Source organism: Petromyzon marinus, chromosome 26, assembly GCF_048934315.1.
Source record: "Petromyzon marinus isolate PM22_M1 ecotype Great Lakes invasive population chromosome 26, UKy_Petmar_22M1.pri1.0, whole genome shotgun sequence".
Lineage (NCBI taxonomy): Eukaryota > Metazoa > Chordata > Hyperoartia > Petromyzontiformes > Petromyzontidae > Petromyzon > Petromyzon marinus.
In genome coordinates, this window is record NC_133692.1 from 12089925 (window position 1) to 12102320 (window position 12396).

At 39.2% G+C, this 12396-nt stretch overlaps 11 non-coding genes across 11 annotated transcripts; all 11 read right to left on the bottom strand.

Moving 5' to 3' along the window:
- Positions 1 to 142: 142 nt before the first annotated feature.
- On the bottom strand, positions 143 to 306 carry LOC142929211 (U1 spliceosomal RNA). The gene has a single exon (XR_012945433.1). It is a non-coding gene; the product is annotated as a U1 spliceosomal RNA (small nuclear RNA).
- A 993-nt stretch (positions 307 to 1299) lies between these two features.
- Positions 1300 to 1463, bottom strand: LOC116946294 (U1 spliceosomal RNA). The gene has a single exon (XR_004403465.1). It is a non-coding gene; the product is annotated as a U1 spliceosomal RNA (small nuclear RNA).
- Positions 1464 to 2456: 993 nt separating this feature from the next.
- LOC116946295 (U1 spliceosomal RNA) lies at positions 2457 to 2620 on the bottom strand. The gene has a single exon (XR_004403466.1). It is a non-coding gene; the product is annotated as a U1 spliceosomal RNA (small nuclear RNA).
- A 994-nt stretch (positions 2621 to 3614) lies between these two features.
- LOC116946315 (U1 spliceosomal RNA) lies at positions 3615 to 3778 on the bottom strand. The gene has a single exon (XR_004403485.1). It is a non-coding gene; the product is annotated as a U1 spliceosomal RNA (small nuclear RNA).
- A 993-nt stretch (positions 3779 to 4771) lies between these two features.
- On the bottom strand, positions 4772 to 4935 carry LOC116946296 (U1 spliceosomal RNA). Its single transcript, XR_004403467.1, has one exon. It is a non-coding gene; the product is annotated as a U1 spliceosomal RNA (small nuclear RNA).
- A 993-nt stretch (positions 4936 to 5928) lies between these two features.
- LOC142929204 (U1 spliceosomal RNA) lies at positions 5929 to 6092 on the bottom strand. Its single transcript, XR_012945426.1, has one exon. It is a non-coding gene; the product is annotated as a U1 spliceosomal RNA (small nuclear RNA).
- A 993-nt stretch (positions 6093 to 7085) lies between these two features.
- LOC116946298 (U1 spliceosomal RNA) lies at positions 7086 to 7249 on the bottom strand. The gene has a single exon (XR_004403468.1). It is a non-coding gene; the product is annotated as a U1 spliceosomal RNA (small nuclear RNA).
- Positions 7250 to 8243: 994 nt separating this feature from the next.
- On the bottom strand, positions 8244 to 8407 carry LOC142929203 (U1 spliceosomal RNA). The gene has a single exon (XR_012945425.1). It is a non-coding gene; the product is annotated as a U1 spliceosomal RNA (small nuclear RNA).
- A 993-nt stretch (positions 8408 to 9400) lies between these two features.
- On the bottom strand, positions 9401 to 9564 carry LOC116946299 (U1 spliceosomal RNA). The gene has a single exon (XR_004403469.1). It is a non-coding gene; the product is annotated as a U1 spliceosomal RNA (small nuclear RNA).
- A 994-nt stretch (positions 9565 to 10558) lies between these two features.
- Positions 10559 to 10722, bottom strand: LOC116946333 (U1 spliceosomal RNA). Its single transcript, XR_004403504.1, has one exon. It is a non-coding gene; the product is annotated as a U1 spliceosomal RNA (small nuclear RNA).
- A 993-nt stretch (positions 10723 to 11715) lies between these two features.
- Positions 11716 to 11879, bottom strand: LOC116946300 (U1 spliceosomal RNA). Its single transcript, XR_004403470.1, has one exon. It is a non-coding gene; the product is annotated as a U1 spliceosomal RNA (small nuclear RNA).
- Positions 11880 to 12396: the final 517 nt, after the last annotated feature.

A 12396-nucleotide genomic window follows, 5' to 3' on the forward strand; every position in this document is an offset into this window, starting at 1 on the left:
GAATTCCACCCCCGGACGCAAGCACCTCAGTTGCATTAATGGGGGATTAGGGAGAGAGTGATTAGGGACTAAGATTCACATGAGATTACAGATCTTATCGATATTCATAAAGCACAGCAAACCTATTTTTTCCTTAAATATTCGGGGGATAGCGCGAACACAATCCCCCAGTATCACAAATTATACAGTCGAGTTTCCCGCATTTGGGGAAATCGCAGGGGTCAACCCACCCGCAGTGCAATGGATGAGCCTCACCTTGGGAGGACCACCTAAATAATCATGGTGCCTCCCCTGTCAGGTAAGTATGAGTTGGCCTGCTTCCACTATCCCTATATGAACAAATACCCTGTACCTCTACTCTATGGGCATTATAAATCTTTTACGTGGCGATACTTAATAATGATTAAAAAAATAAACACTGTCGTTTAAAAAACTACAAATAACACGTCTCGAAAATATACACTTATTTGGAAATTTCGAATTTTGTGAGCTAAGGCATAGTTTACGAATCAAATTCTCCATATCATTCTGGGTAATGTTGACTCAAGATATAGTTGCCATTTAAGAGTTAAGGAAGTAATGGCATTTTTTTATATGCCACGACTATAAAAAGGCACCGTTCTTATTTTCATAAACATTATTATCAACCGATATAACGCATAGCCTATGACAGCAAAGCATAAGGTGTTTAGTAAATTGCGCTGAATTTGTTTTCACAGTATTTTTTGCGTGTTAAACCAGCAAGATGATCAGCTTTTCACCATGCCACTGGCCAATCACCAACAAATCTGGTTTGCAAGGCTGAATCAAAAATAATGTAATTATTACACGTAGGCTTTCGGGACCAATATCATCCAAAATAGAGGTGTTTTGGGATATATCTCGTCAATATATAAATGTGTCGTTAAACCCGCCAACCACCCAACAAACCTCTATTATGGATAATTTGACTGTGTTATCAATACTCTTTGGTTATTTCGGTAAAGCCACGTTGGTATGAATTAAAATAAATCACGACGTGTCAATTGCAACACAAGCAGTCGTCCTCAGGCGGAAAAATTATAATCCAGCAGTGGAACTGTTGAACTTGCGAGAAAGCAGCTACAACAAGGCTATATATGTGGCGATGGGCAAGGAAGCAGGGTCTGAGCTGGAAAGGAATTCCACCCCCAGACGCAAGAACCTCAGTTGCATTAATGGGGGATTAGGGAGAGAGTGATTAGGGACTAAGATTCACATGAGATTACAGATCTTATCGATATTCATGAAGCACAGCAAACCTATTTTTCCTTAAATATTCGGGGGATAGCGCGAACGCAGTCCCCCAGTATCACAAATTATACAGTCGAGTTTCCCGCATTTGGGGAAATCGCAGGGGTCAACCCACCCGCAGTGCAATGGATGAGCCTCACCCTGGGAGGACCACCTAAATGATCATGGTGCCTCCCCTGTCAGGTAAGTATGAGTTGGCCTGCTTCCACTATTCATATATGAACAAATACCCTCAACCTCTACTCTATGGGCATTATAAATCTTTTACGTGGCGGTACTTAAAAATGATTAAAAAAATAAACACTGTCGTTTAAAAAACTACAAATAACAAGTTACGAAAATATACACTTATTTGGAAATTTAAAATTTTATGAGCTAAGACATAGTTTACGAGTAAAATTCTCCATAGCATTCTGGGTAATGTTGACTCAAGATATAGTTGCCATTTAAGAGTTAAAGAAGTAATGGCATTTTTTTATATGCCACGACTATAAAAAGGCACCGTTCTTATTTTCATAAACATTATTATCAACCGATATAACTCATAGCCTATGACAGCAAAGCATAAGGTGTTTAGTAAATTGCGCTGAATTTGTTTTCACAGTATTTTTTGCATGTTAAACCAGCAAGATGATCAGCTTTTCACCATGCCACTGGCCAATCACCAACAAATCTGGTTTGCAAGGCTGAATCAAAAATAATGTAATTATTACACGTAGGCTTTCGGGACCAATATCATCCAAAATAGAGGTGTTTTGGGATATATCTCGTCAATATATAAATGTGTCGTTAAACCCGCCAACCACCCAACAAACCTCTATTATGGATAATTTGACTGTGTTATCAATACTCTTTGGTTATTTCGGTAAAGCCACGTTGGTATGAATTAAAATAAATCACGACGTGTCAATTGCAACACAAGCAGTCGTCCTCAGGCGGAAAAATTATAATCCAGCAGTGGAACTGTTGAACTTGCGAGAAAGCAGCTACAACAAGGCTATATATGTGGCGATGGGCAAGGAAGCAGGGTCTGAGCTGGAAAGGAATTCCACCCCCAGACGCAAGAACCTCAGTTGCATTAATGGGGGATTAGGGAGAGAGTGATTAGGGACTAAGATTCACATGAGATTACAGATCTTATCGATATTCATGAAGCACAGCAAACCTATTTTTCCTTAAATATTCGGGGGATAGCGCGAACGCAGTCCCCCAGTATCACAAATTATACAGTCGAGTTTCCCGCATTTGGGGAAATCGCAGGGGTCAACCCACCCGCAGTGCAATGGATGAGCCTCACCCTGGGAGGACCACCTAAATGATCATGGTGCCTCCCCTGTCAGGTAAGTATGAGTTGGCCTGCTTCCACTATTCATATATGAACAAATACCCTCAACCTCTACTCTATGGGCATTATAAATCTTTTACGTGGCGGTACTTAAAAATGATTAAAAAAATAAACACTGTCGTTTAAAAAACTACAAATAACAAGTTACGAAAATATACACTTATTTGGAAATTTCAAATTTTATGAGCTAAGACATAGTTTACGAGTAAAATTCTCCATAGCATTCTGGGTAATGTTGACTCAAGATATAGTTGCCATTTAAGAGTTAAAGAAGTAATGGCATTTTTTTATATGCCACGACTATAAAAAGGCACCGTTCTTATTTTCATAAACATTATTATCAACCGATATAACTCATAGCCTATGACAGCAAAGCATAAGGTGTTTAGTAAATTGCGCTGAATTTGTTTTCACAGTATTTTTTGCATGTTAAACCAGCAAGATGATCAGCTTTTCACCATGCCACTGGCCAATCACCAACAAATCTGGTTTGCAAGGCTGAATCAAAAATAATGTAATTATTACACGTAGGCTTTCGGGACCAATATCATCCAAAATAGAGGTGTTTTGGGTTAGATCTCGTCAATATATAAATGTGTCGTTAAACCCGCCAACCACCCAACAAACCTCTATTATGGATAATTTGACTGTGTTATCTATACTCTTTGGTTATTTCGGTAAAGCCACGTTGGTATGAATTAAAATAAATCACGACGTGTCGATCGCAATACAAGCAGTCGTCCTCAGGCGGAAAAAATATAATCCAGCAGTGGAACTGTTAAACTTGCGAGAAAGCAGCTACAACAAGGCTATATATGTGGCAATGGGCAAGCAAGCAGGGTCTGAGCTGGAAAGGAATTCCACCCCCGGACGCAAGCACCTCAGTTGCATTAATGGGGGATTAGGGAGAGAGTGATTAGGGACTAAGATTCACATGAGATTACAGATCTTATCGATATTCATAAAGCACAGCAAACCTATTTTTTCCTTAAATATTCGGGGGATAGCGCGAACGCAATCCCCCAGTATCACAAATTATACAGTCGAGTTTCCCGCATTTGGGGAAATCGCAGGGGTCAACCCACCCGCAGTGCAATGGATGAGCCTCACCTTGGGAGGACCACCTAAATGATCATGGTGCCTCCCCTGTCAGGTAAGTATGAGTTGGCCTGCTTCCACTATCCCTATATGAACAAATACCCTGTACCTCTACTCTATGGGCATTATACATCTTTTACGTGGTGATACTTAATAATGATTAAAAAAATAAACACTGTCGTTTAAAAAACTACAAATAACACGTCACGAAAATATACACTTATTTGGAAATTTCGAATTTTGTGAGCTAAGGCATAGTTTACGAATCAAATTCTCCATATCATTCTGGGTAATGTTGACTCAAGATATAGTTGCCATTTAAGAGTTAAGGAAGTAATGGCATTTTTTTATATGCCACGACTATAAAAAGGCACCGTTCTTATTTTCATAAACATTATTATCAACCGATATAACGCATAGCCTATGACAGCAAAGCATAAGGTGTTTAGTAAATTGCGCTGAATTTGTTTTCACAGTATTTTTTGCGTGTTAAACCAGCAAGATGATCAGCTTTTCACCATGCCACTGGCCAATCACCAACAAATCTGGTTTGCAAGGCTGAATAAAAAATAATGTAATTATTACACGTAGGCTTTCGGGACCAATATCATCCAAAATAGAGGTGTTTTGGGATATATCTCGTCAATATATAAATGTGTCGTTAAACCCGCCAACCACCCAACAAACCTCTATTATGGATAATTTGACTGTGTTATCAATACTCTTTGGTTATTTCGGTAAAGCCACGTTGGTATGAATTAAAATAAATCACGACGTGTCAATTGCAACACAAGCAGTCGTCCTCAGGCGGAAAAATTATAATCCAGCAGTGGAACTGTTGAACTTGCGAGAAAGCAGCTACAACAAGGCTATATATGTGGCGATGGGCAAGGAAGCAGGGTCTGAGCTGGAAAGGAATTCCACCCCCAGACGCAAGAACCTCAGTTGCATTAATGGGGGATTAGGGAGAGAGTGATTAGGGACTAAGATTCACATGAGATTACAGATCTTATCGATATTCATGAAGCACAGCAAACCTATTTTTCCTTAAATATTCGGGGGATAGCGCGAACGCAGTCCCCCAGTATCACAAATTATACAGTCGAGTTTCCCGCATTTGGGGAAATCGCAGGGGTCAACCCACCCGCAGTGCAATGGATGAGCCTCACCCTGGGAGGACCACCTAAATGATCATGGTGCCTCCCCTGTCAGGTAAGTATGAGTTGGCCTGCTTCCACTATTCATATATGAACAAATACCCTCAACCTCTACTCTATGGGCATTATAAATCTTTTACGTGGCGGTACTTAAAAATGATTAAAAAAATAAACACTGTCGTTTAAAAAACTACAAATAACAAGTTACGAAAATATACACTTATTTGGAAATTTAAAATTTTATGAGCTAAGACATAGTTTACGAGTAAAATTCTCCATAGCATTCTGGGTAATGTTGACTCAAGATATAGTTGCCATTTAAGAGTTAAAGAAGTAATGGCATTTTTTTATATGCCACGACTATAAAAAGGCACCGTTCTTATTTTCATAAACATTATTATCAACCGATATAACTCATAGCCTATGACAGCAAAGCATAAGGTGTTTAGTAAATTGCGCTGAATTTGTTTTCACAGTATTTTTTGCATGTTAAACCAGCAAGATGATCAGCTTTTCACCATGCCACTGGCCAATCACCAACAAATCTGGTTTGCAAGGCTGAATCAAAAATAATGTAATTATTACACGTAGGCTTTCGGGACCAATATCATCCAAAATAGAGGTGTTTTGGGTTAGATCTCGTCAATATATAAATGTGTCGTTAAACCCGCCAACCACCCAACAAACCTCTATTATGGATAATTTGACTGTGTTATCTATACTCTTTGGTTATTTCGGTAAAGCCACGTTGGTATGAATTAAAATAAATCACGACGTGTCAATTGCAACACAAGCAGTCGTCCTCAGGCGGAAAAATTATAATCCAGCAGTGGAACTGTTGAACTTGCGAGAAAGCAGCTACAACAAGGCTATATATGTGGCGATGGGCAAGGAAGCAGGGTCTGAGCTGGAAAGGAATTCCACCCCCAGACGCAAGAACCTCAGTTGCATTAATGGGGGATTAGGGAGAGAGTGATTAGGGACTAAGATTCACATGAGATTACAGATCTTATCGATATTCATGAAGCACAGCAAACCTATTTTTCCTTAAATATTCGGGGGATAGCGCGAACGCAGTCCCCCAGTATCACAAATTATACAGTCGAGTTTCCCGCATTTGGGGAAATCGCAGGGGTCAACCCACCTGCAGTGCAATGGATGAGCCTCACCCTGGGAGGACCACCTAAATGATCATGGTGCCTCCCCTGTCAGGTAAGTATGAGTTGGCCTGCTTCCACTATTCATATATGAACAAATACCCTCAACCTCTACTCTATGGGCATTATAAATCTTTTACGTGGCGGTACTTAAAAATGATTAAAAAAATAAACACTGTCGTTTAAAAAACTACAAATAACAAGTTACGAAAATATACACTTATTTGGAAATTTAAAATTTTATGAGCTAAGACATAGTTTACGAGTAAAATTCTCCATAGCATTCTGGGTAATGTTGACTCAAGATATAGTTGCCATTTAAGAGTTAAAGAAGTAATGGCATTTTTTTATATGCCACGACTATAAAAAGGCACCGTTCTTATTTTCATAAACATTATTATCAACCGATATAACTCATAGCCTATGACAGCAAAGCATAAGGTGTTTAGTAAATTGCGCTGAATTTGTTTTCACAGTATTTTTTGCATGTTAAACCAGCAAGATGATCAGCTTTTCACCATGCCACTGGCCAATCACCAACAAATCTGGTTTGCAAGGCTGAATCAAAAATAATGTAATTATTACACGTAGGCTTTCGGGACCAATATCATCCAAAATAGAGGTGTTTTGGGATATATCTCGTCAATATATAAATGTGTCGTTAAACCCGCCAACCACCCAACAAACCTCTATTATGGATAATTTGACTGTGTTATCAATACTCTTTGGTTATTTCGGTAAAGCCACGTTGGTATGAATTAAAATAAATCACGACGTGTCAATTGCAACACAAGCAGTCGTCCTCAGGCGGAAAAATTATAATCCAGCAGTGGAACTGTTGAACTTGCGAGAAAGCAGCTACAACAAGGCTATATATGTGGCGATGGGCAAGGAAGCAGGGTCTGAGCTGGAAAGGAATTCCACCCCCAGACGCAAGAACCTCAGTTGCATTAATGGGGGATTAGGGAGAGAGTGATTAGGGACTAAGATTCACATGAGATTACAGATCTTATCGATATTCATGAAGCACAGCAAACCTATTTTTCCTTAAATATTCGGGGGATAGCGCGAACGCAGTCCCCCAGTATCACAAATTATACAGTCGAGTTTCCCGCATTTGGGGAAATCGCAGGGGTCAACCCACCCGCAGTGCAATGGATGAGCCTCACCCTGGGAGGACCACCTAAATGATCATGGTGCCTCCCCTGTCAGGTAAGTATGAGTTGGCCTGCTTCCACTATTCATATATGAACAAATACCCTCAACCTCTACTCTATGGGCATTATAAATCTTTTACGTGGCGGTACTTAAAAATGATTAAAAAAATAAACACTGTCGTTTAAAAAACTACAAATAACAAGTTACGAAAATATACACTTATTTGGAAATTTAAAATTTTATGAGCTAAGACATAGTTTACGAGTAAAATTCTCCATAGCATTCTGGGTAATGTTGACTCAAGATATAGTTGCCATTTAAGAGTTAAAGAAGTAATGGCATTTTTTTATATGCCACGACTATAAAAAGGCACCGTTCTTATTTTCATAAACATTATTATCAACCGATATAACTCATAGCCTATGACAGCAAAGCATAAGGTGTTTAGTAAATTGCGCTGAATTTGTTTTCACAGTATTTTTTGCATGTTAAACCAGCAAGATGATCAGCTTTTCACCATGCCACTGGCCAATCACCAACAAATCTGGTTTGCAAGGCTGAATCAAAAATAATGTAATTATTACACGTAGGCTTTCGGGACCAATATCATCCAAAATAGAGGTGTTTTGGGTTAGATCTCGTCAATATATAAATGTGTCGTTAAACCCGCCAACCACCCAACAAACCTCTATTATGGATAATTTGACTGTGTTATCTATACTCTTTGGTTATTTCGGTAAAGCCACGTTGGTATGAATTAAAATAAATCACGACGTGTCGATCGCAATACAAGCAGTCGTCCTCAGGCGGAAAAAATATAATCCAGCAGTGGAACTGTTAAACTTGCGAGAAAGCAGCTACAACAAGGCTATATATGTGGCAATGGGCAAGCAAGCAGGGTCTGAGCTGGAAAGGAATTCCACCCCCGGACGCAAGCACCTCAGTTGCATTAATGGGGGATTAGGGAGAGAGTGATTAGGGACTAAGATTCACATGAGATTACAGATCTTATCGATATTCATAAAGCACAGCAAACCTATTTTTTCCTTAAATATTCGGGGGATAGCGCGAACGCAATCCCCCAGTATCACAAATTATACAGTCGAGTTTCCCGCATTTGGGGAAATCGCAGGGGTCAACCCACCCGCAGTGCAATGGATGAGCCTCACCTTGGGAGGACCACCTAAATGATCATGGTGCCTCCCCTGTCAGGTAAGTATGAGTTGGCCTGCTTCCACTATCCCTATATGAACAAATACCCTGTACCTCTACTCTATGGGCATTATACATCTTTTACGTGGTGATACTTAATAATGATTAAAAAAATAAACACTGTCGTTTAAAAAACTACAAATAACACGTCACGAAAATATACACTTATTTGGAAATTTCGAATTTTGTGAGCTAAGGCATAGTTTACGAATCAAATTCTCCATATCATTCTGGGTAATGTTGACTCAAGATATAGTTGCCATTTAAGAGTTAAGGAAGTAATGGCATTTTTTTATATGCCACGACTATAAAAAGGCACCGTTCTTATTTTCATAAACATTATTATCAACCGATATAACGCATAGCCTATGACAGCAAAGCATAAGGTGTTTAGTAAATTGCGCTGAATTTGTTTTCACAGTATTTTTTGCGTGTTAAACCAGCAAGATGATCAGCTTTTCACCATGCCACTGGCCAATCACCAACAAATCTGGTTTGCAAGGCTGAATAAAAAATAATGTAATTATTACACGTAGGCTTTCGGGACCAATATCATCCAAAATAGAGGTGTTTTGGGATATATCTCGTCAATATATAAATGTGTCGTTAAACCCGCCAACCACCCAACAAACCTCTATTATGGATAATTTGACTGTGTTATCAATACTCTTTGGTTATTTCGGTAAAGCCACGTTGGTATGAATTAAAATAAATCACGACGTGTCAATTGCAACACAAGCAGTCGTCCTCAGGCGGAAAAATTATAATCCAGCAGTGGAACTGTTGAACTTGCGAGAAAGCAGCTACAACAAGGCTATATATGTGGCGATGGGCAAGGAAGCAGGGTCTGAGCTGGAAAGGAATTCCACCCCCAGACGCAAGAACCTCAGTTGCATTAATGGGGGATTAGGGAGAGAGTGATTAGGGACTAAGATTCACATGAGATTACAGATCTTATCGATATTCATGAAGCACAGCAAACCTATTTTTCCTTAAATATTCGGGGGATAGCGCGAACGCAGTCCCCCAGTATCACAAATTATACAGTCGAGTTTCCCGCATTTGGGGAAATCGCAGGGGTCAACCCACCCGCAGTGCAATGGATGAGCCTCACCCTGGGAGGACCACCTAAATGATCATGGTGCCTCCCCTGTCAGGTAAGTATGAGTTGGCCTGCTTCCACTATTCATATATGAACAAATACCCTCAACCTCTACTCTATGGGCATTATAAATCTTTTACGTGGCGGTACTTAAAAATGATTAAAAAAATAAACACTGTCGTTTAAAAAACTACAAATAACAAGTTACGAAAATATACACTTATTTGGAAATTTAAAATTTTATGAGCTAAGACATAGTTTACGAGTAAAATTCTCCATAGCATTCTGGGTAATGTTGACTCAAGATATAGTTGCCATTTAAGAGTTAAAGAAGTAATGGCATTTTTTTATATGCCACGACTATAAAAAGGCACCGTTCTTATTTTCATAAACATTATTATCAACCGATATAACTCATAGCCTATGACAGCAAAGCATAAGGTGTTTAGTAAATTGCGCTGAATTTGTTTTCACAGTATTTTTTGCATGTTAAACCAGCAAGATGATCAGCTTTTCACCATGCCACTGGCCAATCACCAACAAATCTGGTTTGCAAGGCTGAATCAAAAATAATGTAATTATTACACGTAGGCTTTCGGGACCAATATCATCCAAAATAGAGGTGTTTTGGGTTAGATCTCGTCAATATATAAATGTGTCGTTAAACCCGCCAACCACCCAACAAACCTCTATTATGGATAATTTGACTGTGTTATCTATACTCTTTGGTTATTTCGGTAAAGCCACGTTGGTATGAATTAAAATAAATCACGACGTGTCGATCGCAATACAAGCAGTCGTCCTCAGGCGGAAAAAATATAATCCAGCAGTGGAACTGTTAAACTTGCGAGAAAGCAGCTACAACAAGGCTATATATGTGGCAATGGGCAAGCAAGCAGGGTCTGAGCTGGAAAGGAATTCCACCCCCGGACGCAAGCACCTCAGTTGCATTAATGGGGGATTAGGGAGAGAGTGATTAGGGACTAAGATTCACATGAGATTACAGATCTTATCGATATTCATAAAGCACAGCAAACCTATTTTTTCCTTAAATATTCGGGGGATAGCGCGAACGCAATCCCCCAGTATCACAAATTATACAGTCGAGTTTCCCGCATTTGGGGAAATCGCAGGGGTCAACCCACCCGCAGTGCAATGGATGAGCCTCACCTTGGGAGGACCACCTAAATGATTATGGTGCCTCCCCTGTCAGGTAAGTATGAGTTGGCCTGCTTCCACTATCCCTATATGAACAAATACCCTGTACCTCTACTCTATGGGCATTATAAATCTTTTACGTGGCGATACTTAATAATGATTAAAAAAATAAACACTGTCGTTTAAAAAACTACAAATAACACGTCACGAAAATATACACTTATTTGGAAATTTCGAATTTTGTGAGCTAAGGCATAGTTTACGAATCAAATTCTCCATATCATTCTGGGTAATGTTGACTCAAGATATAGTTGCCATTTAAGAGTTAAGGAAGTAATGGCATTTTTTTATATGCCACGACTATAAAAAGGCACCGTTCTTATTTTCATAAACATTATTATCAACCGATATAACGCATAGCCTATGACAGCAAAGCATAAGGTGTTTAGTAAATTGCGCTGAATTTGTTTTCACAGTATTTTTTGCGTGTTAAACCAGCAAGATGATCAGCTTTTCACCATGCCACTGGCCAATCACCAACAAATCTGGTTTGCAAGGCTGAATAAAAAATAATGTAATTATTACACGTAGGCTTTCGGGACCAATATCATCCAAAATAGAGGTGTTTTGGGATGTATCTCGTCAATATATAAATGTGTCGTTAAACCCGCCAACCACCCAACAAACCTCTATTATGGATAATTTGACTGTGTTATCAATACTCTTTGGTTATTTCGGTAAAGCCACGTTGGTATGAATTAAAATAAATCACGACGTGTCAATTGCAACACAAGCAGTCGTCCTCAGGCGGAAAAATTATAATCCAGCAGTGGAACTGTTGAACTTGCGAGAAAGCAGCTACAACAAGGCTATATATGTGGCGATGGGCAAGGAAGCAGGGTCTGAGCTGGAAAGGAATTCCACCCCCAGACGCAAGAACCTCAGTTGCATTAATGGGGGATTAGGGAGAGAGTGATTAGGGACTAAGATTCACATGAGATTACAGATCTTATCGATATTCATGAAGCACAGCAAACCTATTTTTCCTTAAATATTCGGGGGATAGCGCGAACGCAGTCCCCCAGTATCACAAATTATACAGTCGAGTTTCCCGCATTTGGGGAAATCGCAGGGGTCAACCCACCCGCAGTGCAATGGATGAGCCTCACCCTGGGAGGACCACCTAAATGATCATGGTGCCTCCCCTGTCAGGTAAGTATGAGTTGGCCTGCTTCCACTATTCATATATGAACAAATACCCTCAACCTCTACTCTATGGGCATTATAAATCTTTTACGTGGCGGTACTTAAAAATGATTAAAAAAATAAACACTGTCGTTTAAAAAACTACAAATAACAAGTTACGAAAATATACACTTATTTGGAAATTTAAAATTTTATGAGCTAAGACATAGTTTACGAGTAAAATTCTCCATAGCATTCTGGGTAATGTTGACTCAAGATATAGTTGCCATTTAAGAGTTAAAGAAGTAATGGCATTTTTTTATATGCCACGACTATAAAAAGGCACCGTTCTTATTTTCATAAACATTATTATCAACCGATATAACTCATAGCCTATGACAGCAAAGCATAAGGTGTTTAGTAAATTGCGCTGAATTTGTTTTCACAGTATTTTTTGCATGTTAAACCAGCAAGATGATCAGCTTTTCACCATGCCACTGGCCAATCACCAACAAATCTGGTTTGCAAGGCTGAATCAAAAATAATGTAATT